The sequence below is a fragment of the Ranitomeya imitator genome, chromosome 2 (assembly GCF_032444005.1).
Source record: "Ranitomeya imitator isolate aRanImi1 chromosome 2, aRanImi1.pri, whole genome shotgun sequence".
Classification (NCBI taxonomy): domain Eukaryota; kingdom Metazoa; phylum Chordata; class Amphibia; order Anura; family Dendrobatidae; genus Ranitomeya; species Ranitomeya imitator.
Window position 1 is genome coordinate 587,823,823 of NC_091283.1, and position 26,646 is coordinate 587,850,468.

Consider the following 26,646-nt stretch of genomic DNA (forward strand, 5'->3'; position numbering starts at 1 on the left):
AATGTGAAAACTCCTGCCTTGGTATCCATCTGCTGAATTGGGTGTAGTGAAAGACCTGTCAGTTCATATTATCTATAATATAAGGCTGGGAGCATCACTCTGTCCGAAGCCTTTATAGACTGCGCAAGCGCCGGCGCAGTCTGGACCCCACAGAGTGACACAGCCCAGGAGATCGCGGTATGCGTAAGCACTGAATGCACACCGCGATCTCCAACGGAGAAGCAGGGACGTGCCAGGAGGGTGAGTATAAGCTATATTCACCTGTCCCGTTCCAGCGCTGCGCGCCGCTCCATCTTTTGGGTCCTCTGCCTGTGACGTTCACAGTTCAGAGGGCGCGATGACGCGCTTAATGCGCGCCGCCCTCTGACTGAACAGTCACAGCCAGAGGACCCGGAACACAGAGCGGCACGCAGCACTGGAACGGGACAGGTGAATATAGCAAGTGTCGGGGGCCTGAGCTAGCGGCGACTCCGGCACCTGACCCCCACAGCGCGCCGGTGACCCCACCTGCTCAGGCCCCCCAACACTCGGCGCCCAGCGACGATAGGTGAGTATGTTATTTTTTTATATATCGCAGCAGCATACGGGGCATATAATACTATGGAGCATCTTATGGGGGCCATCAACATTTATGGAGCAGCATACGGGGCATATACTATGGAGCATCTTATGGGGGCCATCAACCATAATGGAGCAGCATATGAGGCATATACTATGGAGCATCTTATGGGGGCCATAAACCTTTATGGAGCAGTGTGCGGGGCATATACTATGGAGCATCTTATGGGGGCCATAAACCTTTATGGAGCAGCATACGGGGCATATACTATGGAGCATCTTATGGGGGCTATCAACCATAATGGAGCAGCATATGAGGCAAATACTATGGAGCATCTTATGGGGGCCATCAACCATAATGCAGCAGCATATGAGGCATATACTATGGAGCATCTTATGGGGGCCATCAACCATAATGCAGCAGCATATGAGGCATATACTGTGGAGCATCTTATGGGGGCCATCAACCATAATGGTGTAGCATATGAGGCATATACTATGGAGCATCTTATGGGGCCATCAACCTTTATGGAGCAGTTATGGAAACAGGAACACATGGGCTACTTGCACAGTGAACAAGTCTGTATGATCATGTTCACACACCACCAAGAAACCTGAAGACACAAAAGAGAATAGCAAAACCAAAAACACTCAGTTTGAAAAAATGTTGCAGTAATCCGCAAGTGCTAGTAAAAGATGTAAAAAACAGGGTATTTGGTTGATACGTTTTTTGCAAAAAATGTATACTAAGCTGCTCTACCAAACTTCACGGTATACCCTTATCAGAGCAGTCCTAACTAATGTATGCAATCCCTATCTGATGTATTTAAAAACCTGATCATCTGTATATTACCTCTGTGAACAGGGTTCAGAGAGGAAAAATCCATGTGTGCATACAGGGTAGAACAGCTTTTTGCAGATAGCCCAAGAGGAGTGGTGGAACTCCCCAGTCTTGTAGACACAAGAGAACAATTATGGAAACAGGAACCACATGGGCTACTTGCACAGTGAACAAGTCTGTATGATCATGTTCACACACCACCAAGAAACCTGAAGACACAAAAGAGAATAGCAAAACCAAAAACACTCAGTTTGAAAAAATGTTGCAGTAATCCGCAAGTGCTAGTAAAAGATGTAAAAAACAGGGTATTTGGTTGATACGTTTTTTGCAAAAAATGTATACTAAGCTGCTCTACCAAACTTCACGGTATACCCTTATCAGAGCAGTCCTAACTAATGTATGCAATTATGGAGCAGTGTATGGGGCATATGGATGGGAGCAGCAAATTACAGAACGGTGGCGCAGGATGGGAGCAGCATATGACAGAACGGGGGCGCAGGATGGGAGCAGCACATGACAGAATAGGGCAGCACATGACAGAACGGGGGTGCAGGATGGCAGCAGCACATGACAGAACAGGGGTGCAGGATGGAAGCAGCACATGACAGAACGGGGGTGCAGGATGGAAGCAGCACATGACAGAACGGGGCGCAGGATGGGTGCAGCAAATGACAGGATGGAGGCGCAGGATGGGTGCAGCACATGTCAGAATGGAGGCGCAGGATGGGTGCAGCACATGTCAGAATGGGGGCGCAGGATGGGAGCAGCACATGTCAGAATGGGGGCGCAGGATGGGAGCAGCACATGACAGAATGGGGGCGCAGGATGGGTGCAGCACATGACAGGATGGAACGTAGGATGGAGCAGCACATGACAGGATGGGGGCGCAGGATGGAGCAGCTCATGACAGGATGGGGGCGCAGGATGGAGCAGCACATGACAGGATGGGGACGCAGGATGGAGCAGCACATACCAGGATGGAGACCATATACCAATATAAATGCTCGCCACCGGGCGTAGAATGGGTTCAATAGCTAGTACTATATAAATTGTGGTGAAATTGATGCCACTTTGATAGTGTCTGCAAATAAATTTTGGAAATGTTAAAACCCCTGGTTGGGTGTCCATCTTCTGGGTTGGGTGTAATGGAAGACCTGTTAGTCCATATTATAATATCTATACTGCGATGAGATTGATACCACGTTGCTGGTGTCTGCCAATAATTTTTGGAAATGTGAACACTCCTTGTTGTATGTCCATCTGCTGTATTGGGTGTAGTGGAAGACATGTTGGTTCATATTATACTTTCTATACTGTGGTGAAACTGATGCCACTTTGGTCGTGTCCGACAATAATTTTTGGAAATGTGAACACTTGGGTGTTCATCTGCTGGTCTTGTTGTAGTGGAAGACCTGTGGGACCATATTATACTATTTATACTGTGGTGAAATTGTTGCCACTTTGGTGGTGTCAGGGCCTAATTTGTTTAAATGTGAACAATCCTGGTAAGGTGTCCATCTGCAAGATTGGGTATAGTGGAAGACCTGGAGGTCCATATTATACTATCTATACCGTGGTGAAATTGATGCCACTTTGGTGGTGTTTGCCACTAATTTTTGGAAATGTGAACACTTCTGGTTGGTTGTCCATCTGCTGGATTGGGTGTAGTGGAAGACCGGTTGTTCCCTATTATAGTATTTCAACTATGGAGAAATTAATGTCACTTTGGTGTTGTCTGCCAATAATTTTTGGAAATGTGAACACTACTGTACTGGTTGGGTGTCCATCTGCTGGAATGGGTGTAGCGGAAGACCTGTCGGTCCATATTATATTATCTGAACTGTGGTGAAACTGATGCCACTTTGGTGGTGTCTGCCAATAATTTTTGGAAATCTTAACACTCCTTGTTGGGTGTCGATCTGCTGGATTGGGTGTAGTGAAAGACATGTCTGTACATATTATACTGTCTATACTGTGGCATAATTGATACCACTTTGTTGGCATCTGCCACTAATTTTTGTTAATGTGTAGACTCCTGGTACGGTCTCCTTCATGTGGTTTGCCTGTAGCAGTTTTCCTCCGAGACCGTCAGGCCTCCAACTTTCTTGAAGTCAACTACCTGTGCTACAATCCTTAAATTTTTTTGACAATAGTAGTCTGACATTTATTTGATACTAGCTGAAGAGCCCGGCGTTGCCTGGGCATAGTAAATATCTGTGGTTAGTTATAGCACGTCACTTCTCTTATTTTCCCATCACGCCTCTTATTTTCCCAATCACATCTTTAATTTTCCCCCTCACATCTCTCATTTTCTCCCTCACACCTCTCATTTTCTCCCTCACTCCTCTCATTCCCCCCTAACACTTGTCATTTCGACCTCACATCTGTGATTTTCCGATCACTACACTATTTTCCCTCACTCCTCTCATTTTGCACTCACACCTTTTCATTTTCACCTCACACCTCTCATTTTCACCTCAGTATATACAGTACATGTTTGTCATCTCCCTTATATATAGTATACACCTGTATGTCATCTCCTGTATATAGTATATACTTGTAGGTCATCTCCCCTGTATATAGTATATACCTGCTGTGTGTCATCTCCCCTGTATATAGTATATACCTGTATGTCATCTCCTCCTATATATAGTATATACCTGTATGTCATCTCCTCCTATATATAGTATATACCTGTATGTCATCTCCTTCTATATATAGTATATACCTGTATGTCATCTCCTCCTATATATAGTATATACCTGTATGTCATCTCCTCCTGTATATAGTATATACCTGTGTGTCATCTCCCCTGTATATAGTATATATCTGTGTCATCTCCTCCTGTATATAGTATATACCTGTATGTCATCTTCTATATATAGCATATACCTGTATGTCATCTCCTCCTGTATATAGTATATACCTGTAGGTAATCTGCTCCTGTATATAGTATATACCTGTGTCATCTCCTCCTGTATATAGTATATACCTGTATGTCATCTCCTCCTCTATATAGTATATACCTGTGTGTCATCTCTCCTGTATATAGTATATATCTGTGTGTCATCTCCCCTGTATATAGTATATACCTGTGTGATCTCCTGTATTAGACCTCGTTAACACGTTATTTGCTCAGTATTTTTACCTCAGTATTTGTAAGATAAATTGGCAGCCTGATAAATCCCAAGCCAACAGGAAGCCCTCCCCCTGGCAGTATATATTAGCTCACACATACACATAATAGACAGGTCATGTGACTGACAGCTGCTGTATTTCCTATATGGTACATTTGTTGCTCTTGTAGTTTGTCTGCTTATTAATCAGATTTTTAGTTTTGAAGGCTAATACCAGACTTGTGTGTGTTTTAGGGCGAGTTTCGTCTGTCAAATTGTGTGTGTTGAGTTGTGTGTGGCAACATGCATGTAGCGACTTTTGTGAGATGAGTTTTGTGTGGCAACATGCGTGTAGCAACTTTTTGTGTGTCGAGTTGCATGTGACAGGTTAGTGTAGCAAGTTGTGTGCAGCAAGTTTTGCGCATGGCGAGTTTTGCGCGTGGTAAGTTTTATGTTTGGTGCCTTTTGAGTATGTGCAAGTTTTGTGTGAGGCAACTTTTGCATGTGTTGCAAATTTTGTGCATGTGGCAATTTTTCCGCGTGTGCAAGTTTTGCGTGTGGCGAGTTTTCCATGAGGTGAGTTTTGCACTTGTGGCGAGTTTTGCGTGAGCCTAGTTTTTGCATGTGGCGAGTTTTGCGCGTGGTGAGTTTTGAGCGGCGACTTTTGTGTTTCGACTTTTATGTGGCGAGGTTGGTGTATGTGTGGTGAAATGTTTGGTGAGGGTGGTATATGTGTTCAAGCACGTGGTAGTGTGTGGCGCATTTTGTGTGTGTGTGTTCATATCCCCATGTGTGGTGAGTATCTCATGTCGGGGCCCCACCTTAGCAACTGATCGGTATATACTCTTTGGCGCCATCGCTCTCATTCTTTAAGTCCCCCTTGTTCACATTTGGCAGCTGTCAATTTGCCTCCAACACTTTTCCTTTCACTTTTCCCCATTATGTAGATAGGGGAAAAATAGTTTGGTGAATTGGAAAGCGCGGGGTTAAAATTTCACCTCACAACATAGCCTATGACGCTCTCAGGGTCCAGACGTGTGACTGTGCAAAATTTTGTGGCTGTAGCTGCGACGCCTCCAACACTTTTCCTTTCACTTTTTTCCCCATTATGTAGATAGGGGCAAAATTGTTTGGTGAATTGGAAAGCGCGGGGTTAAAATTTCACCTCACAACGTAGCCTATGACGCTCTCATGGTCCAGACGTGTGACTGTGCAAAATTTTGTTGCTGTAGCTGCGACGCTTCCAACACTTTTCCTTTCACTTTTTTCCCCATTATGTAGATAGGGGCAAAATTGTTTGGTGAATTGGAACGCGCAGGGTTAAAATTTCGCCTCACAATATAGCCTATGACGCTCTCGGGGTCCAGACGTGTGACTGTGCAAAATTTTGTGGCTGTAGCTGCGACGGTGCAGATGCCAATCCCGGACATACACACACACACACACACACACACACACACACACACACACACACACACACACATTCAGCTTTATATAGTAGATTTGTGCCACCTGAGTGTGGCTGAGCATGAAAGCAGGATGGACTGTTTCATGTGGTATCAGGGCTCCCAGCACAGAAGGCCTACACGGATCCCTCACCCACCTAGTCTTACTTTGAGGTTCAATTGAAAGCTGTAAATGCTCGCCCAAACCCTGATACGTCATGCATGGCTGATTTCTGCAGTGCCATACTACAATTTGAACTGTGGGTGAATTGAGGCCACATTACTGGTGTCTCCCCATAATTTGATGTGTTTTGGCAGCTTTTGGGCTTTTTGAATTTGGCAGCTTTTGGGCTTTTTGAAGTGTTGTGCATGTGCTTTTTTGCCTCCCATTGCCTTGATTAGTGTTCGGTTATGTCAGGTGAATATTCGGCGAATAAATTAGCGAATATTGAAAATTTGGCAATCGTAATCCGAACTGAACATTGAAATATTCACTTATCTGTACTTGTGAACATACCTGATGGTGTCTTTACACACTTTAAAATTTGATACTGGTATTGACAATTGAAAATGTATGCGTACATGTGGTGATGTCTCAATGTTGTTCACATAGCACAGTCTTTATTAGATTTATCCTTTAAATGGCTTATGTCATCTTCTATCTTCAGGAGTGCACATGATGAAGATAAATGTAAGGTCATTTATTTGGGCAGAGGAAATAAATATGATAATTATGTACTGAATTGTAATATCCTGGGTAAAACTGTCACAGGATACATAAAAGGAGGTATAGATGCTCATGATGAGAACAAAGTTTAGCTTCAATTCATGTCACTAGTTTTTGGTCTGTATTTTGCATCAGTATTTCAAAACAGGAGTGTAACCTACAGGACAAAAAAAAATTATAATTGATGAAAAATATGAATGTGTGAATAAATCCAAAGGTTTCTTGCACACAGTAAAGGTTTGATCAGTATTTTGCAGCAATATTTTGAAGCCAAAACCATGAGTGACTGACTGTGGCTTTTTTGTTCACTGCAAAATTGTAGTTCTCAGCATGGTCGGACGGTCTCATGCTAAAAGTTATAGTTTTGATCCAGCCTGAGAGCTACATCTTGGAAGCTTCTGCTCATAGCAGTTCCCATAGCGTTCAGCATTACTTAATTTGGGAATCTTTGGGTTTAAGGTTTCCTTCAGACAAGAGTAAAAAATAGACAACAAACTGAAACAAACTGACCAATGTTTTTTAATAGGGCCTGTCAGATGACAGTATTTTTACATGGACCAAGTGTTCGCGTGAATAAAATGGCAGCATGCATTATTCTCTTGGATGAGACTTGCCTATTCATGTTTATGGGTGTTTAAAAAAATCATATTCCACACGCGTCATTAATGTAGCATCACATTTTTATGGTTACATTGCCATTATTACCATAGGAGACTGTATGTGATCATAGAGATACACAATGGAGAAAAAATGACTTGGAGGGGGTGTATGGAGTAATTGTATATAAATACTAAAAGGAGCAAAGCCCCATTGGGAAGCAACCTCTTGCTAAGAGGCCATTAAAAATAGCTATTGCTGATAATAATTGTTATAATAAAAATGTATTTTCCTAAGCCAATTAAGTTCACAATGGGGTGACAGTTAAATGCAATCCTTATCTGTTATTATTGAATGATTCGTTAGCAGTTTATTGGTGTGAAAAATAATCACACCTCTAGCTCATTCCTCACGATATTTTTCACAAACTTACCAGTATCATCAGGACAAAGTGGATAGCCACTGTCCCATACCCTGATGATGGTGAAAAATCGGTGAAACATGTCTGGGGGGAGGCATGTACTATATGTGATTGTTTTACACACCCCATATACCCCAGAAATCTGGAGTAAAACACTTTGATAAGTTGCAAATATTTTGTGCAACTCAAGGTTGTGCATAAACTTTGTGATTTTGGCATTTTCACAACAATTTTGCCCAGTTCCACCAAAATTAACAGTGCCAGGGAGGGAATGGTGTGTGACACCATAGCTTGTCTAATTCATGATGATCTGTGGCGCACCTTAGGCTAGAAATCTTAAGTCAATGACTGGAGTAAGTTTGGTGACGAGGTGCACATAGGGGCACTCCACTTTTCAGGCTTGCCGGTTTCATTAAAAGGCATGCACCTCTTCATGAATAAGACACCTCTGACTCCATCGCGCCCTCTTATCGAGATCTGTGTGAACAATGCAAGTCTTGAGGAATGGAGGCCTATTAGTTTTAGGCTGAGTTTAGATGAGCATATAAAAAGTGTCTTTGAGTTTCATCTAGAACAAAAGTTTTAGGATTTTTTAGACGCTCGTCTGAACCCAGTCTAAAGTTCATAGACTGCAAATGACATTAACTATATGTGTCATTCTAGAGATATATTTAGGTAATATCTAATGTTAAAATTTGATACCGATAAGATTTCATTTTGTACAACGTGTCAGGGTGACATGATAGTCTTGACAGCAAGCAGCTAACCTATAAGGTTAGAGATCAATGACACAATATGGCAGGCTGATGTAAACCCGGGTGTGTCAATCCCAATGAAGACAACAGTGATGTCAATGTTCTGCTATGGAAGGCAATTCTCTGTGCTGAAAGGGTTAGCTTAGCAATTCACATGCTAATTCAATCAGAAAACAATCCTAAATGCAAAACAGCATATATCTGCTGGAGACTACCTGTCTGTTAGAACAATGGTGGGATAGCCTTGTGTGGTGGGCTTATAAGTGTCCCACCAATTGTAAATCTTTCTTTTCAGGTATGCAATTAACTTAACTTAGCAGGGGTCTCAATTCATTTGCATGACACTGATTATTTGATCTTTTCCTTTCCTATTATAGGAGGACACATCGGTTTAATTAGTTTTTACACTTCTGACTCAGGTTTAACAAGATCTCAAATACCTACATTGCATTGTGAGGATGATACCTGTTCATTAGAATTATATTAAAACTGTCAACATGGTTAATTCTTTAGACAGCCATGTACTCCCTACAAATTATGCGTTTGGGGAGCCAGCCAACTGATAGTCTGCAGAGATGTTGATCATGCAAATCCAATTTCCAATTAAGGGAGAACATGGGAGAACTTGGCCAAGCAGGTACACTCCTGGGTATGGGAGTGTTGGTTGACATGGCTGTCAGCTTTTTTGGCTGACAGTCATCTAATGGGTATGGCCAGCTGTAATTGTAGGAGAAGAGTAAAGCAACTTTAATTCAAGAGACAAATAACTTAAAATGAACCTTTCAGCAGTTTTTCTTTTATATATGGCTGCACAGGCACTTGTCCTCCAATAAAAATGATAACTTGTGTGTTGAGATACAATGTCCAGTCATGAGAAATGCATTTGAAACCAAACAAGGGCACCACTATGGCACTCGTATAGAACAATGGTGCACCGACCCCCCAAAAAGTATAGACAAATACAAAACAAAAGAGCTGGGGTATTCAAATAGGCACGCAAAAAGTGAACTTTGAAGTATTTATTAAAAATAAATAATAGAGCGCCCTCCAGTGAAATCCACCCAATCCTTCACATGACAAAAATATAGCTGGCACCACCGTGAATCACAGCTGCAATCAAAATTACAGTAAGCACAGTAATTGCAAAACAAAGAGATACCCCAAGATCCCCATAATACATACTAGAGGATGTTCGAGTATTATACTGAAAAATGTAAGCAGCCAGAGATAACTTGTGAAAGAAGTAATTAACCACAAGTTATCACCCATCCACTAATAATGACAGCTGTGGAATATGGGGGAGCAAGAAACAATGTGAATAGGTTTACATATGGAAGAAGTGGCACGGCTTTAGGGCTCATGCAGACGGGCGCATAATTTGACATGTGCTATCTGATTTTTAATCAGACAGCACACTGACCCATGTCTTTCAATAGTACTGTTGAGATTTCCTGGTCGAAGTGTCCATGAGAAAAAAATCACAGCGGGCACTACTTTCACCTAAGTCTCTGATGAGACTCACACATTTAGGCCGGGATCACTTACAGCTAGATATGGCCGAGTCTCGCAGGGGAAAACCCAGCTCTGGCGCCGGCACTCCGGAGCGGAGTGTGCGGCCGCATAGCAATACATGGAGCTGCACGCTCCGCACCGGAGTGCCGGCGCCAGAGCTTGTTTTTAACCTGCGAGACTCGGCCGTATCTCGCTGTAGTGTGACTCCGGCCTTAAAGGGACTCTGTCACCTCAAATTGGTGGGATATTTACATTACTTTTTACCTGTTCGATGGGCAGCGTTTCATCTTCATTTCTCCACCCCGTCCATCCCTGTTGTCCGCAATATGTTAGTGAATTAGAGAACTTGTGCTCCATAGTTGGCACGAGCGCAATGCAATCTTCGGTCGTGCACGTGCAGTATGCTTTGCCCAACTGCGGGCAAAGCCGAAAAGCATTACTGCGTATGCGCCCGCGCACTATGTCCCAGAAGTATTTCACTGTGTTGTGGGACATAGTGCACGGACGCATGCGCAGTAATGCTTTTCAGCTTTGCCCGCAGTTGGGCAAAGCATATTGCGCATGCACGACCGAAGATTGCATTGCGCACGTGCCAACTATGGAGCACAAGTACTCTAATTCACTAACATATTGCGGACAACAGGGACGGACGGGATGGAGAAATGAAGCTGAAACGCCGCTCATCGGACAGGTAAAAAGTAATTTAAATATCCCGCCAATTTGAAGTGACAGAGTCCCTTTAAGTTTATGGGTGCGAGAAAAAAAATCTGATCCCAGATGGACCATGAGAATGGGATATGATTTTTACAGATGATTTCTACTATAAATCTAGGAAACTGTATGTTACCATGTGCATGATTTAATGTACTGTAGTTGTTTGAAAACGGATCATACATGAATAGCACACGGAGGTCACACAGATATAAAACATGCACTTGTCTCCAGGCACCCTTACAGGCACGTGTCCCTCAATAAAATTGATACCTTGTTTGTAGATATTTCATGTATCAGTCAAGAGTAGTGATGAGCGAACATGCTCGCCACTACTCGGTACTCGCCGAGCAGCGAGCATTTCCGGGATTATTCGGCGGTAACTGCAGTCTCCACCCCGCGTTTTTGGCGGTCTTTAGAGACCCAATCACGGTGCAGGGATTGTCTGCCAGGCCATGAAACGCCGTAGCCATCTTTGTTGTGGTCATGCAGTGATTGGCTTGGCTGTACAGCATCATCCCGAGTATAAGAGACCAGGCGCCGCCCTGCCCGCCGCATTCTGTTCCTGTTTCAGTGAGAGTAGGGAGATAGGGTCAGAATCGTGGTTTTAGAGTTGGTGTAGGTCTGCAACTCTTACATCCACATCTCCTCAGAAACCAAAAGTCGTTTTAGGGCTAATTCGTGGGTCCCGATATTGCAGCGCTAGGCAGGCAGGGCACAGCACATCCACATCAGTGCAAGGCCTTCAGGCACTGTATGTGCGTCCATTGATCCCACTGCATCCCTCCCAAAGCTCCATAACTGCCTGCTGCTGCAGCTTATTTTGTCTATATATCTTTTTTTTCCCCCACAAATTCCACCCCCCCCCAACAAAAAATAAATAAATATACAGTCTGTTCTGTCAGACTGAGGCCTGTTGAAAAGTGATAGTTTGTCAAGCATGCGTAGCATAGTTGTGTGTGTTACCCTTTTGCCCCCTTTTTTTATTGGGGGGGGGGGGGGTGTTTTAAATTTACCGAAAAAGGCCTCATATATCTGTGTGCTCCAAGTTTGGTCATTGGAAGCCGGTGTATTTATTTTGTGGCTGTGTGATACTCGAATTCTATACAGCGCTATTTAGCATAAAAAAAATTGAAAGGCCACAGATTTGCCAGTGTGGTATCTCTGTTACAGCAGTCATATATCTCTGTGCTCTAAGTTTGGGCATTGGAGGCCGGTGTACTTCTTTTGTGGCTTTGTGATACTCAAATTCTATACAGCACTATTTAGCTTCCAAAATAAAAAAGACACATTTGCCAGTGTGTTATCGCTGTCAGACGTCTGATGTATTTGTGGCCTACAAAATGTGGAAATTCAGGCCTACATTCAGCTGTATTTGAGGTCTGTTACCCTAGTTCGGTACACTATTTTAGTTTACAAAATTAACAAATACAGGTCACATATCGAATAGTGTGGCATCTCATTAAAAATACTTCTTTCAAGTTGTTATGGCTGCTTCATGACTGTTTTAAATGCTCCAACTCCAACTACCACCATCACCATCTTCTGCCTAGAGGCAGTCACTGCGCACATAGAAAGTCTGAGGAGCAGAGTGTGAATGCTTTTGTGGTGTTATACTCTGTCTCTGTATTACGAAGGCGTGTGCTCCCGCCAATAAAAGCGTTACTGCCAGAAAGCGAGGAGCCATGTTCACATTGACTGCCAGAAAGCGAGGCACCGTGCGCTCCATGACCGTGAGTACAGCGCACGTTCGCAGTAGAGAGACAGTTCATGTTCCGTGTTCAGCTTTGCAAAACAATAATTAAACGGCACAGAGGAATGACAGCGGATGTTGGCATAGTCAGCAAGGTACTCCTTCAGCATTTTCAAAAACAAAGCACTCCTTGTGAGAGTCCTCCACGCGTTAGGGCCAGGGCAATAGGAGGGTGTGAGAAAACTTTCCCCAAACTTTGTCAATGTTCCACTGCTTCTGCTGGATTGGAGTTGTCTCTCTTACCTGTACTACTTGCTTGGCCAATGAACTGTGACCTCTTCTGCCAGTGTTTTCAGATGGGAATTGTTTTAATAATTCAGCAAGAAGGGCCCTATGGTCCTCCAACATTGTACTACAGCTGTCTACCTCTGGAGTAAGAGAAATAAAGTTCTCCTTGTAGCGTGGGACTGGAAGTGTCACCAATCATTATTCCCTGCCACCCAAAATTTTGAGAATGCCAGGGTGACGGGAAATGCAGCGGAACATAAACTCAGGCATGCGTGCAAGACTGCCAACAGTCGATACTTCTGTGTCATCACCAAGAGGACGACTGACCATGCTCTCCTCCTCCTCCTTATCCTCCGGCCTCCACAACTTTCGACAAACCTCAGTAATATGATTGTAAATACATCCTTGTAAATACATTCCCCTGAAGTTTTTATCTCCCCCACCTCATTGTAGATAGTAAGTTGTCACGAGCAGGATGTTTTTTTGGAGGTTTAATTATTGTTCTCATTGTTACTTAGTGTAGATTACAAACTGTCATGAGCAGGATTGTTTTATTTCTGTTTAATTATTGTATTATTGTTATCGTTTTTACTTTGGACTGTTGTTTCAAACTGTAAAAATGTTGACGCTATATAAATAAGTATAAATATTTATATTAGAACACAGAGAAGCAGGATGGAGATGTTAATTATGGCGTCATTGCCGCTCACCATCTTGGTGAATTCCTCAAAGTTTTGGAGGATGGTACATATGTCTGAAATCCATGTCCACTCCTGAGACCTTATGTGTGAAGTCAGAACTGAATACCAACAGCCTTGTTGATGTTGGTAGTCAACAACTGCCCTCTTCTGCTCACAAATCCTTTCCAAAATATGCAGTGTAGAGTTCCAATGCATGGGGAGGACATCACACACCAGTCAGTGAGCCAAAAGCTGCAAGCGCTGCAGAATAACGGCAAGGGCGGATGAAGCTGTAGCTGATTTCCTAAAATGGGTACGCAGAGCCTCGTACTTTTCCTAGCAGATCTGGCACCTCCGTGTCGCTTTTCAGGAAACGTTGAACAATGAGGTTAATCACATGGGCCAGGCATGGCACGTGTGTAAGCTTGCCTCAACACAGAGCAGCCACCAGGTTCCGGCCATTGTCACACACGACCATGCCTGGCTGTAGGTTCAATGGTGTCAGCCACAGATCTGCCTGCTCTTTCAGAGCTGTCCACAACTCTTCACCATTGTGCGGTTTGTCACCAAATCATATTAGCTTCAGCACAGCCTGTTGCCGATTGCCTGAGGCAGTGCTGCAGTGCTTCCAGCTTGTGACTGATGTGTTACTTTTGGAGATGGAGGCCGAAGAGGATACGAAGGAGGAGGTGGTGCGGGAGCTGTCGACTGTGGTGGCAACCCAGATTGACGTAGGGCCAGCAATACTCGGGGTTGGGAGGATGTGCACCATCCCAAGGTCGGACTGTGTCCCGGCTTCCATTATGTTAACCCTGTGTGCCGTTAGTGAGATGTACCGTCCCTGACCACAAGCACATGTCCACGTGTCTGTGGTTAGGTGGACTTTCCCAATAACAGCATTGTGGAGGGCACAGGTAATGTTGTGGGACATGTGCCTGTGTAATGCCCTTGGCCTCTGCCCTCTCTTTCAAGATTAATTCCAATAATTCCAAAGAAATGGCCAAATGAAAAAGCTCTATCACAAAAGACCAAAGTATTACCCAAAAAAAGAAAAAAGTGAGTCACAGAGCAAAATACTAATAAAATATATTGATTTTAACCCCTTCCCGACCTGTGACACCGCGTATGTGTCATGAAAGTCGGTGCCAATCTGACCTGTGACGCATATGCTGTGTCACAGAATGATCGCGTCCCTGCAGATCGGGTGAAAGGGTTAACTCCCATTTCACCCGATCTGCAGGGACAGGGGGAGTGGTAGTTTGGCCCGGGGGGGGGGGGGGGGTGGCTTCACCCCCCCCCCCCCCCCCGTGGCTACGATCGCTCTGATTGGCTGTTGAAAGTGAAACTGCCAATCAGAGCGATTTATAATATTTCATCTAAAAAAACTGGTGAAATATTACAATCCAGCCATGGCCGATGCTGCAATATCATCGGCCATGGCTGGAAGCACTAATGTGCCCACACCCCACCCCACCGATCGCCCCCCCAAGCCACCGATCTGTGGTCCGCTCCCCTTCGTCCTGTGCTCCGCTCCCCCATCCTCCTGTCCGCTCCCCCCGTGCTCCAATCACACCCCCCGTGCTCCAATCCAACCCCCCCGCACTCCGATCCCCCCCCTGCACAGCGATCCCCCCCGTGCTCCGATCCACCCCCCGCACAGCGATCCCCCACTCCATGCTCCGATCCACCCCCCCGTGCTCCGACGCCCCCCCCCCCCGTGCCCTGATCTCCCCCCCCCCCCCCTTATACTTACCTAGCCTCCCGGGGTCCGTCCGTCTTCTTTCCTGGGCGCCGCCATCTTCCAAAATGGCGGGCGCATGTGCAGTGCGCCCGCCGAATCTGCCGGCCGGCAAATTCGTTCCAGAGTGAATTTTGATCACTGAGATATAACCTCAGTGATCAAAATAAAAAAAATAGTAAATGACCCCCCCCCCCCTTTGTCACCCCCATAGGTAGGGACAATAATAAAATAAAGAATTTTTTTTTTCCCACTAAGGTTGGGGTAAGAACTAGGGGTAGGGTTAGGGTTCGGGATGTGCACACGTATTCTGGTCCTCTGCGGATTTTTCCGCAGAGGATTTGATAAATCCGCAGTGCTAAACCGCTGTGGATTTACCTCGGTTTTTCTGCGCATTTCACTGCGGTTTTACAACTGCGATTTTCTATTGGAGCAGTTGTAAAACCGCTGCGGAATCCGCAGAAAGAAGTGACATGCTGCGGAATGTAAACCGCTGCGTTTCCGTGCAGTTTTTCTGCAGCATGTGTACAGCGATTTTTGTTTCCCATAGGTTTACATTGAACTGTAATCTGGGATCCGCAGCGTTTTCCGCAGCGTGTGCACATACCTTTAGAATTAGGCAATGTGCACACGGTGTGGATTTGGCTGTGCAGCAGTGTTCCATCAGGTTTACAGTACCATGTAAACATATGGAAAACCAAATCCACTGTGCCCATGGTGCGGAAAATACTGCGCGGAAATGCTGCGTTGTATTTTCCGCAGCATGTCAATTCTTTGTGCGGATTCCGCAGCATTTTACACCTGTTCCTCAATAGGAATCCACAGGTGAAATCCGCACAAAAAACACTCGCAATCCGCGGTAAATCCGCAGGTAAAACGCAGTGCCTTTTACCCGCGGATTTTTCAAAAATGGTGCTGAAAAATCTCATACGAATCCGCAACGTTGGCACATAGCCTTAGGGTTGGGTTGGAATTAGGGTTGTGGTTAGGGTTAGGGGTGTGTTGGGGTTAGGGTTGTGGTTAGGGTTGTGATTAGGGTTATGGCTACAGTTGGGATAAGGGTTAGGGGTGTGTTGGAGTTAGAATTGAGGGGTTTCCACTGTTTAGGCACATCAGGGGGTCTCCAAACGCAACATGGTGCCACCATTGATTCCAGCCAATCTTGTATTCAAAAAGTCAAATGGTGCTCCCTCACTTCCGAGCCCCGACGTGTGCCCAAACAGTGGTTTATCCCCACATATGGGGTACCAGCATACTCAGGACAAACTGCGCAACAACTACTAGGGTCCAATTTCTCCTGTTACTCTGGAGAAAATAAAAAATTGCTTGCTAAAACATCATTTTTGAGGAAAGAAAAATGATTTTTTATTTTCACGGCTCTGCGTTGTAAACGTCTGTGAAGCACTTGGGGGTTCAAAGTGCTCACCACATATCTAGATAAGTTCCTTGGGGGGTCCAGTTTCCAAAATGGGGTCACTTGTAGGGGGTTTCTACTGTTTAGGCACACGTCGGGGCTCTGCAAACGCAACGTGACGCCCGCAGACCATTCCATCAAAGTCTGCATTTCAAAAGTCACTACTTCCCTTCTGAGCCCTGACGTGTGCCCAAACAGTGGTTTACCCCCACACATGGGGTATCGGCTTACTCATGAGAAACTGGACAACAACTTTTGTGGTCCAATTGTTCCTGTAACCCTTGGGAAAATAAAAAATTCTGGGCTAAAAAATTATTTTTGAGGAAAGAAAACGTATTTATTATTTTCACGGCTCTGCGTTATAAACTTCTGTGAAGCACTTGGGAGTTGAAAGTGCTCACCACATATCTAGATAATTTCATTTCGGGGTCTAGTTTCCTAAATGGGGTCACTTGTGGGGGGTTTCTACTGTTTAGTCACATCAGAGGCTCTGCAAACGCAACGTGACGCCCGTAGAGCATTCCATCAAAGTCTGCATTTCAAAACGTCACTACTTCACTTCCGAGCCCCAGAATGTGCCTAAACAGTGGTTTACCCCCACATATGGGGTATCAGCGTACTCAGGAGAAACTGGACAACAACTTTTGGGGTCAATTTCTCCTGTTACCCTTGGGAAAATAAAAAATTGCGGGCTAAAAAATCATTTTTGAGAAAAGAATTTTTTTTTTTTTATTTTCATGGCTCTGCGTTATAAACTTCTGTGAAGCACTTGAGGGTTCAAAGTGCTCACCACACATCTAGATTAGTTCCTTGGGGGGTCTAGTTTCCAAAATGGGGTCACTTGTGGGGGAGCTCCAATGCATAGGCACACAGGGGCTCTCCAAACGCGACATGGTGTCCGCTAACAATTGGAGCTAATTTTCCATTCAAAAAGTCAAAAGGCGCGCCTTCCCTTCCGAGCCCTGCCGTGTGCCCAAACAGTGGTTTACCCCCACATATGAGGTATCGGCGTACTCGGGAGAAATTGCTCAACAAATTTTAGGATCCATTTTATCCTATTGCCCATGTGAAAATGAAAAAATTGAGGCAAAAAAAATTTTGTGTGAAAAAAAGTACTTTTTCATTTTTACGGATCAATTTGTGAAGCACCTGAGGGTTTAAAGTGCTCACTAGGCATCTAGATAAGTTCCTTGGGGGGTCCAGTTTCCAAAATGGGGTCACTTGTGGGGGAGCTCCAATGTTTAGGCACACCGGGTCTCTCCAAACGCGACATGGTGTCCGCTAACGATGGAGATGACTTTTTGAATGAAAAATTAAATCGCGCTCCTTCCCTTCCGAGCCTTACCATGTGCCCAAACAGTGGTTTACCCCCACATGTGAGGTATCGGTGTACTCAGGAGAAATTGCCCAACAAATTTTAGGATCCATTTTCTCCTGTTGTCCATGTGAAAATGAAAAAATTGAGGCTAAAAGAATTTTTTTGTGAAAAAAAAAGTACTTTTTCATTTTTACGGATCAATTTGTGAAGCACCTGGGGGTTTAAAGGGCTCACTATGCATCTAGATAAGTTCCTTGGGGCGTCTAGTTTCCAAAATGGGGTCACTTGTGGGGGAGCTCCAATTTTTAGGCACACGGGGGCTCTCCAAACGTGACATGTGTCCGCTAAAGAGTACAGCCAATTTTTCATTCAAAAAGTCAAATGGCGCTCCTTCCCTTCCAAGCCAAGCCGTGCGCCCAAACAGTGGTTTACCCCCACATATGAGGTATCAGCGTACTCAGGACAAATTGGACTACAACTTTCGTTGGTCAGTTTCTCCTTTTACCATTGGGAAAATAAAAAAATTGTTGCTGAAAAATCATTTTTGTGACTAAAAAGTTAAATGTTCATTTTTTCCTTCCATGTTGCTTCTGCTGCTGTGAAGCACCTGAAGGGTTAATAAACTTCTTGAATGTGGTTTTGTGCACCTTGAGGGGTGCAGTTTTTAGAATGGTGTCACTTTTGGGTATTTTCAGCCATATAGACCCCTCAAACTGACTTCAAATGTGAGGTGGTCCCTAAAAAAAATGGTTTTGTAAATTTCGTTGTAAAAATGACGTCACCGCTCTGCTTTCCGGCTGGCCGGCGCTCACAGTCAGTGCAGAGAAGCACAGCGCCGAGGACAGACAGCGGAAGGTAAGTATGTAGTGTTTGTTTTTTTTAACTTTTACGCTGGTAACCAGGGTAAACATCGGGTTACTAAGCGCGGCCCTGAGCTTAGTAACCCGATGTTTACCCTGGTTACCAGTGAAGACATCGCTGAATCGGCGTCACACACGCCGATTCAGCGATGTCTGCAGGGAGTCCAGCGACGAAATAAAGTGCTGGACTTTCTGCAGCGACCAACGACATCACAGCAGGATCCTGATCGCTGCTGCGTGTCAAACTGAGCAATATCGCTAGCCAGGACGCTGCAACGTCATGGATCGCTAGCGATATCGTTCAGTGTGACGGTACCTTAAGACAACAATATATATCAAATGATGACAGGGCTAGTAACACCTAGAAACCATGCCAGGCAGAATGAGAGTACAATCTTTATAATACATATATCTCTTTGTTCCTAAGAACAATGTAACATGCTAGAGGGGCCATAAAATGTTTGTGTCTTGCTTATATAATACCATACTTAATGAGCTATCCCCTAGACTAGAGGTATAGATATAAAGAGTGCCGGAACAAAGGGGAAAAGAAGTAAAGAGATAAATAAATACAAAAGTACTATCTTACTACTTCCACGTCCTGGCAGTAAGTTAGTACTATTGTATTTATTTATTTATCTCTTTACTTCTTTTCCCCTTTGTTCCGGCACTCTTTATATCTATACCTCTAGTCTGGGGGATAGCTCATTAAGTATGGTATTATATAAGCAAGACACTAAAACATTTTATGGCCCCTCTAGTATGTTACATTGAATTTATGCACTGGCAGCTGTATATGGGCCCTTTATTTGTGTTTGCTTACATCTTAAAAATGCTGCTATAGGAGCAAAGAGATATATGTATTATAAAGATTGTACTCTCATTCTGCCTGGCATGGTTTCTAGGTGTTACTAGCCCTGTCATCATTTGATACATATTGTTGCCTTACTCTTTTTATGCAGTATTTATTAAAATCGATATATTTTATTAGTATTTTGCTCTGTGACTCACTTTTTTCTTTTTTTGGGTAATCCTCTCTTTCAAGATACATATCCAAGCCCTTGGCCACTACAACTCAAAAACATTTCCAGGATCCATACATTCCAAGAAACTGCTAAAATGTTTGCGCACGCCCTCATGATCTCCCTCCTCCACTATTGCAACCTTCTACTCTCTGGCCTCCCCTTTTGCACTCTTGCACCATTCCAATCTATTCTAAAGTCTGATGCCCGAGTAAACCAACTGTCCCTCTGTTATTCCCCAGGCTCTCCTCTCTGCCAAGCCCTTCACTGCCTTCCAATTGCCCAGAGGCTACAGTTCAAAACCCTAACTATGACAGACAAAGCCTTTCACACCTGCCTCCATACATCTGCAACATGATCTCCCAATGTCCGACTGGTTCATGGCTTCCTCTACGCTAACCCAGTGTGCCGTCAGTGAGATGTACCATCCCTGCCCACATGCACTTGTCCAAGTGTCCGTGTTTAGGTGCACTTTCCCTGTAAGGGTATGTTCACACTATGCGGTTTTAACTGCGGAACCGCCGTGATTTTGCCGCTGCGGGTCCGCAGCTGTTTTCCATGCAGGGTACAGTACAATGTTAATATATAGAAAAAATATAATGCCAAATAGGATCTCAACTATAATATCATAAACTATCCTAAAATTGTTAATCTTTATTAATAGAAGCTACACGTTGGTTCACACCACAGAACGGACAAAAAATAACAAAAACAAAAAAAGTGCTCCAAAAAACCAACACCAAGTTAAAAATGGGGTATGCTACGTATCCCTAGTGAGCACTGCACTCACAGCCTTGCCTAACTGTGGAGGTTGGCACCCTACAGGGTAACGTACTGGCGCCCCCACTCCGCGGCGGCTGTCCCTGGATGTCCTGATGTACCCTATGATAACCACGGGACACCCACTACCCACAGCCTAGGGCCCACTGCAGGCTAGACAGAGATACTCCTGCACTAAAGGAACACTAGATCCCCATAGATAAAAACAAATGTAAAGAACACATAAGGCAAACAGATATTAACGTACTGTTAGGGAGTCCTTTTTGGGCACAGTCTTTTATAGGTTCATTACACCAGTCATGGCAAATCCCACTAACTATGGCTGAACCAATTGAACAGTGTCACCCAGGGATGCGCAAATGTGCAGCCACATGTGCCGATACCATAATACAAGCACTTATCTCCCTCTGTACGTAGTTTGCCACAGACCACAGCGCCTCTATGCGTTTCGCCCTCTGCGGGCTCCTCAGGAGGCAAGATTCATCGATGCAGTGTGTCCTGATGAGGTGTCATGGCTAAGCAGCCCTCAGGTCCCCCGCTTTTTAAACCCCCCCCCCACAGTCACCGCACACCATATGCCCAACCCCCTACCTGTGCGTTTCCGGTGAATGCGATACGACCGCGCATGCTCCCGCTGACCCGCAAAGTATTCCACTAGCGCCGATGTGGCGTCCGGGTCCTCGCTGTCCTTTCATTTCCGGGGCATGTACTGAGCAGCTCACGCTACTTCCGGGTCACTTCTCATGTGCGTAGACTGCGCATACTCCAGTTTCACAGCTTGCAGCTGCGCACGTCCCCCGGTATAAACTGTGACACTGTTCAATTGGTTCAGCCATAGTTAATGGGATTTGCCATGACTGGTGTAATGAACCTATAAAAGACTGTGCCCCAAAAAGGACTCCCTAACAGTACGTTAATATCTGTTTGCCTTATGTGTTCTTTACATTTGTTTTTATCTATGGGGATCTAGTGTTCCTTTAGTGCAGGAGCATCTCTGTCTAGCCTGCAGTGGGCCCTAGGCTGTGGGTAGTGGGTGTCCCGTGGTTATCATAGGGTACATCAGGACATCCAGGGACAGCCGCCGCGGAGTGGGGGCGCCAGTACGTTCCCCTGTAGGGTGCCAACCTCCACAGTTAGGCAGGCTGTGAGTGCAGTACTCACTAGGGATACGTAGCATACCCCATTTTTAAACTTAGTGTTGGTTTTTTGGAGCACTTTTTTTGTTTTTGTTATTTTTTGTCCGTTCTGTGGTGTGAACCAACGTGTAGGTTCTATTAATAAAGATTAACAATTTTAGGATAGTTTATGATATTATACAGTACAATGTTACCCTATGGAAAACAAAAACCGCAGTGCACATGATGCGGAAAATCCCGAAAAAACACGCGCTGAATTGCTGCGGAAAAAAAGAAGGACCATGTCACTACCTTGTGCAGAATTGCAGCGATTCTGCACCCATAGAAATGCATTGATCCGCTTACTTCCCGCAAGGGGTTGTGCACACCATGCGGGAAGTAAGCGGATAATGTGCGGGTTATACCCGGGGTGGAGGAGAGGAGACTCTCCTCCAGGCCCCGGGAACCATATTTGTGGTAAAAAAAAAAAGAATTAAAATAAAAAATAAGCTATACTCACCTCTGAAGTCTCAGCGCTGCACGCGGCCGTCCGGTCTCAGGTTTGCTATGCGACCAGGACCTTCGGTGACGTTGCGGTCACATGAACGTGACGTCAAGAAGGTCCTGGTCGCACAGCATCTTTGGAACCGGACCGCCGCCTGCAGCGCCCAGGAGATCGGGACGTCAGAGGGTGAGTATATAATTATTTTATTATTTTTAACACTACTATTGATGCTGCATATTGCTGCATATGCAGCATCAATAGTAGGGGTAAAATCCCGCAGCAGAACCCGCAGGACAAACCGCGATAAATCTGCAGGGATAATCGCAGCGGGTTTGCCCTGCAGATTTATCAAATCCGCTGCGGGAGAACCCGCAGGACAGAACGCAACGTGTGAATGTGGCCTAACAGCATTGTAGAGGGCCCAGGTAATGTTGTGTGATATGTGCTTGCTTGTTGAATGTGATGACGGCAGACAAGGAAAAATTGTGACAGCTGGGTAACGAGTACCTTGTGATGGTAACCACCATCAGGTTGCTGAAAGCTTAGGTCTCACATGGGCATAAAATGCAATATTTCGAGTGCAAGCAGATGAGAAATGTGTGAATTTAGTACAGTGGCATTGGCTGCATATTTCCGCTTGTGTTCCAAAGAATGGGGTATGGACAACTGAATGCTGCGCTGGGACAAGGACGTGGATGTGCTTGTTGATGGTGCTAGTTGAGTTTGTGTAAAACTGCAGATGCAGGGCGTGAGGCATCTTTGCATGCACCATGAACAGGGGATTTGTTTGCACGCACAACATTGGAAGAAGCAGTGGTATCACCCGCAGACACTGATTATGAAGCCTTGTGTTCGGTGATCCCCAAAGCTCAGTTCTAGGACCCCTACTCTTCTCCATCTACATCTTTGGCCAGGGACAGCTGATGTAATGGCATGGTTTGCAATATCATCAGTATGCCGATGACATGCAGATCTACCTATCTGTACCTGACATTACCTCCTCACTGATCCAAATCACACGTCTTGCCGCTATTTGATCCTCCTTTTATGCTTGCTTTCAAAAAGTGGACATGGACAAAACAGAATACATCTTTCAACCATATCAGGCTAAATAGACATGAGAGCTGTGTATGCATCATTTGGTACCACTTTAGTAAGAGGGAAAGTCTGGACAAGATAAAATGATTTTCCAGACATTCAGGGCCCTTTTTTACACATTTTTTGCAGCTGTGATCTTCATCTTCTTGGTGTGTATGTGGTAAATTAATTTCAAAGTCATAATCAATACCATCATCGTCCATATCTTGTAAAGAGGAAATCTGGTGTTTCCCAGGGTCGTGGTTATCTACGCTTAGTGCCATTCCTTTGACAGTGTTCGTTACACTAGAACAAATAATTTTTGACTGTGAAGTTTGAATATTATTGGTAATATGTGTGGGTGAAGATGAAGAAGCTTGTGCCACATGTGTGTTTATAGTTACGGACGGTGCACTCCTCTTTTTTTAAATCAAATAATTTTGTATTAAAGCATATGACACGCAGTAACACAGTCTGACACATTTTCCAGACAGGTGCCACTAATACAAAACTGATTAATACATTTTCATTTTACGAAAACAGGACACTTACCCCATAACCAACCCTCCCTCACCCCAGTCCCTTATCCATTATCCAATACAACCAACTGACATCATCATCTCTTTAAAATTGTACAACAGTACATGTTAAAGTCCCTCCAGAAGCAACTAAAGTACCCCCATTCTACTCTGCAATAACTCAGCAGACGCCACGCCTGGGTAATCCATCCATCCGCCCCACACATTTTCAAATTTTCTATTCTGGCCTCTCTTGATGTAGATATTCCTTTCCATAAGGAAAATAAAATAAATGTTATTAATAAATTCCTTTTTCTCTGGCGGTTTTTCATCCAACCAGTAAACCGCAATAAGCAACCTTACACATTCATCTATAGCAATATCATCCATACAACCCAGAAAGCAAGTCAGCGGTTTACACACCACATTTACCCCTGTCACTTCTTGAATCAAGTTAAGCACCTTCACCCAAAAGGGTTGGAGGCGAGCGCAGGTCCACATCATATGTATCAAATCTGCATCATCCTCAACGCACCTTGGACATTTTGAGCCACCTCTCAGTCCTGCCTTCCTCATCCATGCCATGGTCATGCACACCCTATACACCAGGTATAACTCCGACACCCTCTTAGCCACACTCAAGGACGCCCTGGGGATGTATTGAAGTATAGACTCCCACTGGGACTCCGACAAAAGACCCACATCCGCCACCCCTTTTTCATTTAGCCTTAATGGATGTTTCAATAAAAAGGTATCCATCAGACCCCTGTACATCATGGTACCGAACCCCCTCGTACTCCACTGAGGCCCAATAAGATTCAACAAGCTATCGGACTGCAGAATCACACGCAACTCCTCCTTTTGACAATTTAGGGCATGTCTCAACTGCAAATATTGAAAGAACATCTTCTGGGACAAAGGAAACTCAGCCCTAAGTGTCTCGAATGTTTTAATAACATCCCCATCAAGCAACTGAGACATGAACCAAATGCCAATGCGCCTGCACTGACCCAACTCCACAATCTCATGAGCTCTGCCAACCTAGGATCAAACCAAATTTGCTTATATCTCGTAAATTCCGTCACTCCCCTCCAATACTTAATTTTCTGTCAGTCTTTCCCCATCGTAGCTATTGTTGGGAATTGTTTGGGGTTAATTCTGAATCTGCTCGCTTCCAGACTGGCTAACAATGGGCCTTTCCCTACCGCGTGTTCAATGATTATCCCCGCTTAAGCGCTCTGTTCCGGTTCTCCCCAACCTTCCATATGCTGGCATTGAGATGCTATATAGTAAATCCATGGATTGGGGACCGCCAGATCGCCCTCATCCTTTGCCCTTAGCAGATGTTCCAATTTGATGTGCGCCAGGCCACCCTTCCAAATTAAGTCCCTACATACAGTATTGATTCTATTTAATTTACTCTGAGGCAGCCACACTGGATCATTATACAATATGTATAGGAGCTAAGGCATAAGTATCATTTTGTTCAAATCTACTCTTCCTGCAACGGACAGAAATAGCTTCTTCCAGGCCCCAATCTTCTGCTGGAACTTCCCAAGCATAGGAGTCAGGTTGAGCTGCGCATAGTCCTCTATTTTACCCGAAACTACGATGTCCAGATATTTAAACTCTTGTACCACCCTTAAGGGAACCTCAGGGTCTAGTGTCAGAGGAGCCGCGCGCGTCCATGGGCAACAACAGAGACTTATCCCAATTAATAGATAATCCGGAAAGAGCCCCAAATTGTTTAATGCTGTTCATAACAGCCCCCAAAGACTACTGTGCATCTTCCAAGAACAGTAACGCGTTGTCCGCGTTCAGGGCAATCTTTTCTTCATAGATTCCGTATCTAAATCCCTTTATGTCCCTATACCTTCATATCCCTGCCGCCAAGGGCTCAACAGCAATTGCAAACAAGAGAGGAGACAAGGGGCACCCCTGCCGTATTCCCCTATACAAAGGGAAATCCCCTGACAAGAGCTCATTTACCTGTATCCTAGCTCTTGGAGAGGCATATAACAATTGCACCCAAATTATAAATCTGTCGCTAAAACCGATAGCCTTCATAACCAACCACAAATAGCGCCATTCAACACTATCAAAAGCCTTAGCAGCGTCTAAAGACACCACAACCCTCTGACCCATATTGTCTGTCTTTACCTGCATATTGAAAAACAATCATCTAAGATTACATGCTGTAGAAATATTGGGCAGAAAACCGGACTGTTCTCGGTTTATTACTGTCGTTATCACCTTGTTAAGACGATTAGCCAAGATTTTGGCCAAGATTTTGATATCTATCGTTAATAATGAGATTGGGCGATAAGAAGCCGCATCCGTCGGATTCTTACCCTGTTTTGGCAACACTTCAATTATTGCCTCAGGCATGGATCGCGACAACTCACCCTCCACCAGACCAGCAGCATACACCTCCAACAAAGCGGGAAGCAATACCTAGTCTTACATTTTATTTACACCTCCCCTGGGATACCATCCACCCCTGGGACTTTTTCATTAGGCATAGAGGCCAGTGCGGTGTCAAGCTCCTCCAAATGAAACAGCTCTTCAAGAAGTCCCTGATCAACCGTACAAAGTATAGGAAGCTGAACCTCTGCCAGAAAACCATCCACCTCCTCCATCGTTGGTTGTACCCGCGATTTACAAAGATTCGAATAATACTCCATCATCACCTCCAAGATTGCTCCGCAACCAGTATGCTCCAACCCATCCTTTCCCTTCAAAGCAATTATATGTGCGGAGTCCCTCTGTGCCACCAGTATTCTAAAAAGGAGATGACCCGCCTTGACCCCCTCCTCGTGCACTCCTCTTTAAACTTAGTTTTTCACAAGCATCCATCAGTTTGTTTGGTTTTCTGCTTTCTATAATTCAACATCTCACGAACATGTTGCACTTTGCTCTTTAGACACACATGTGCGTCTTTGGTTTGCCAACATA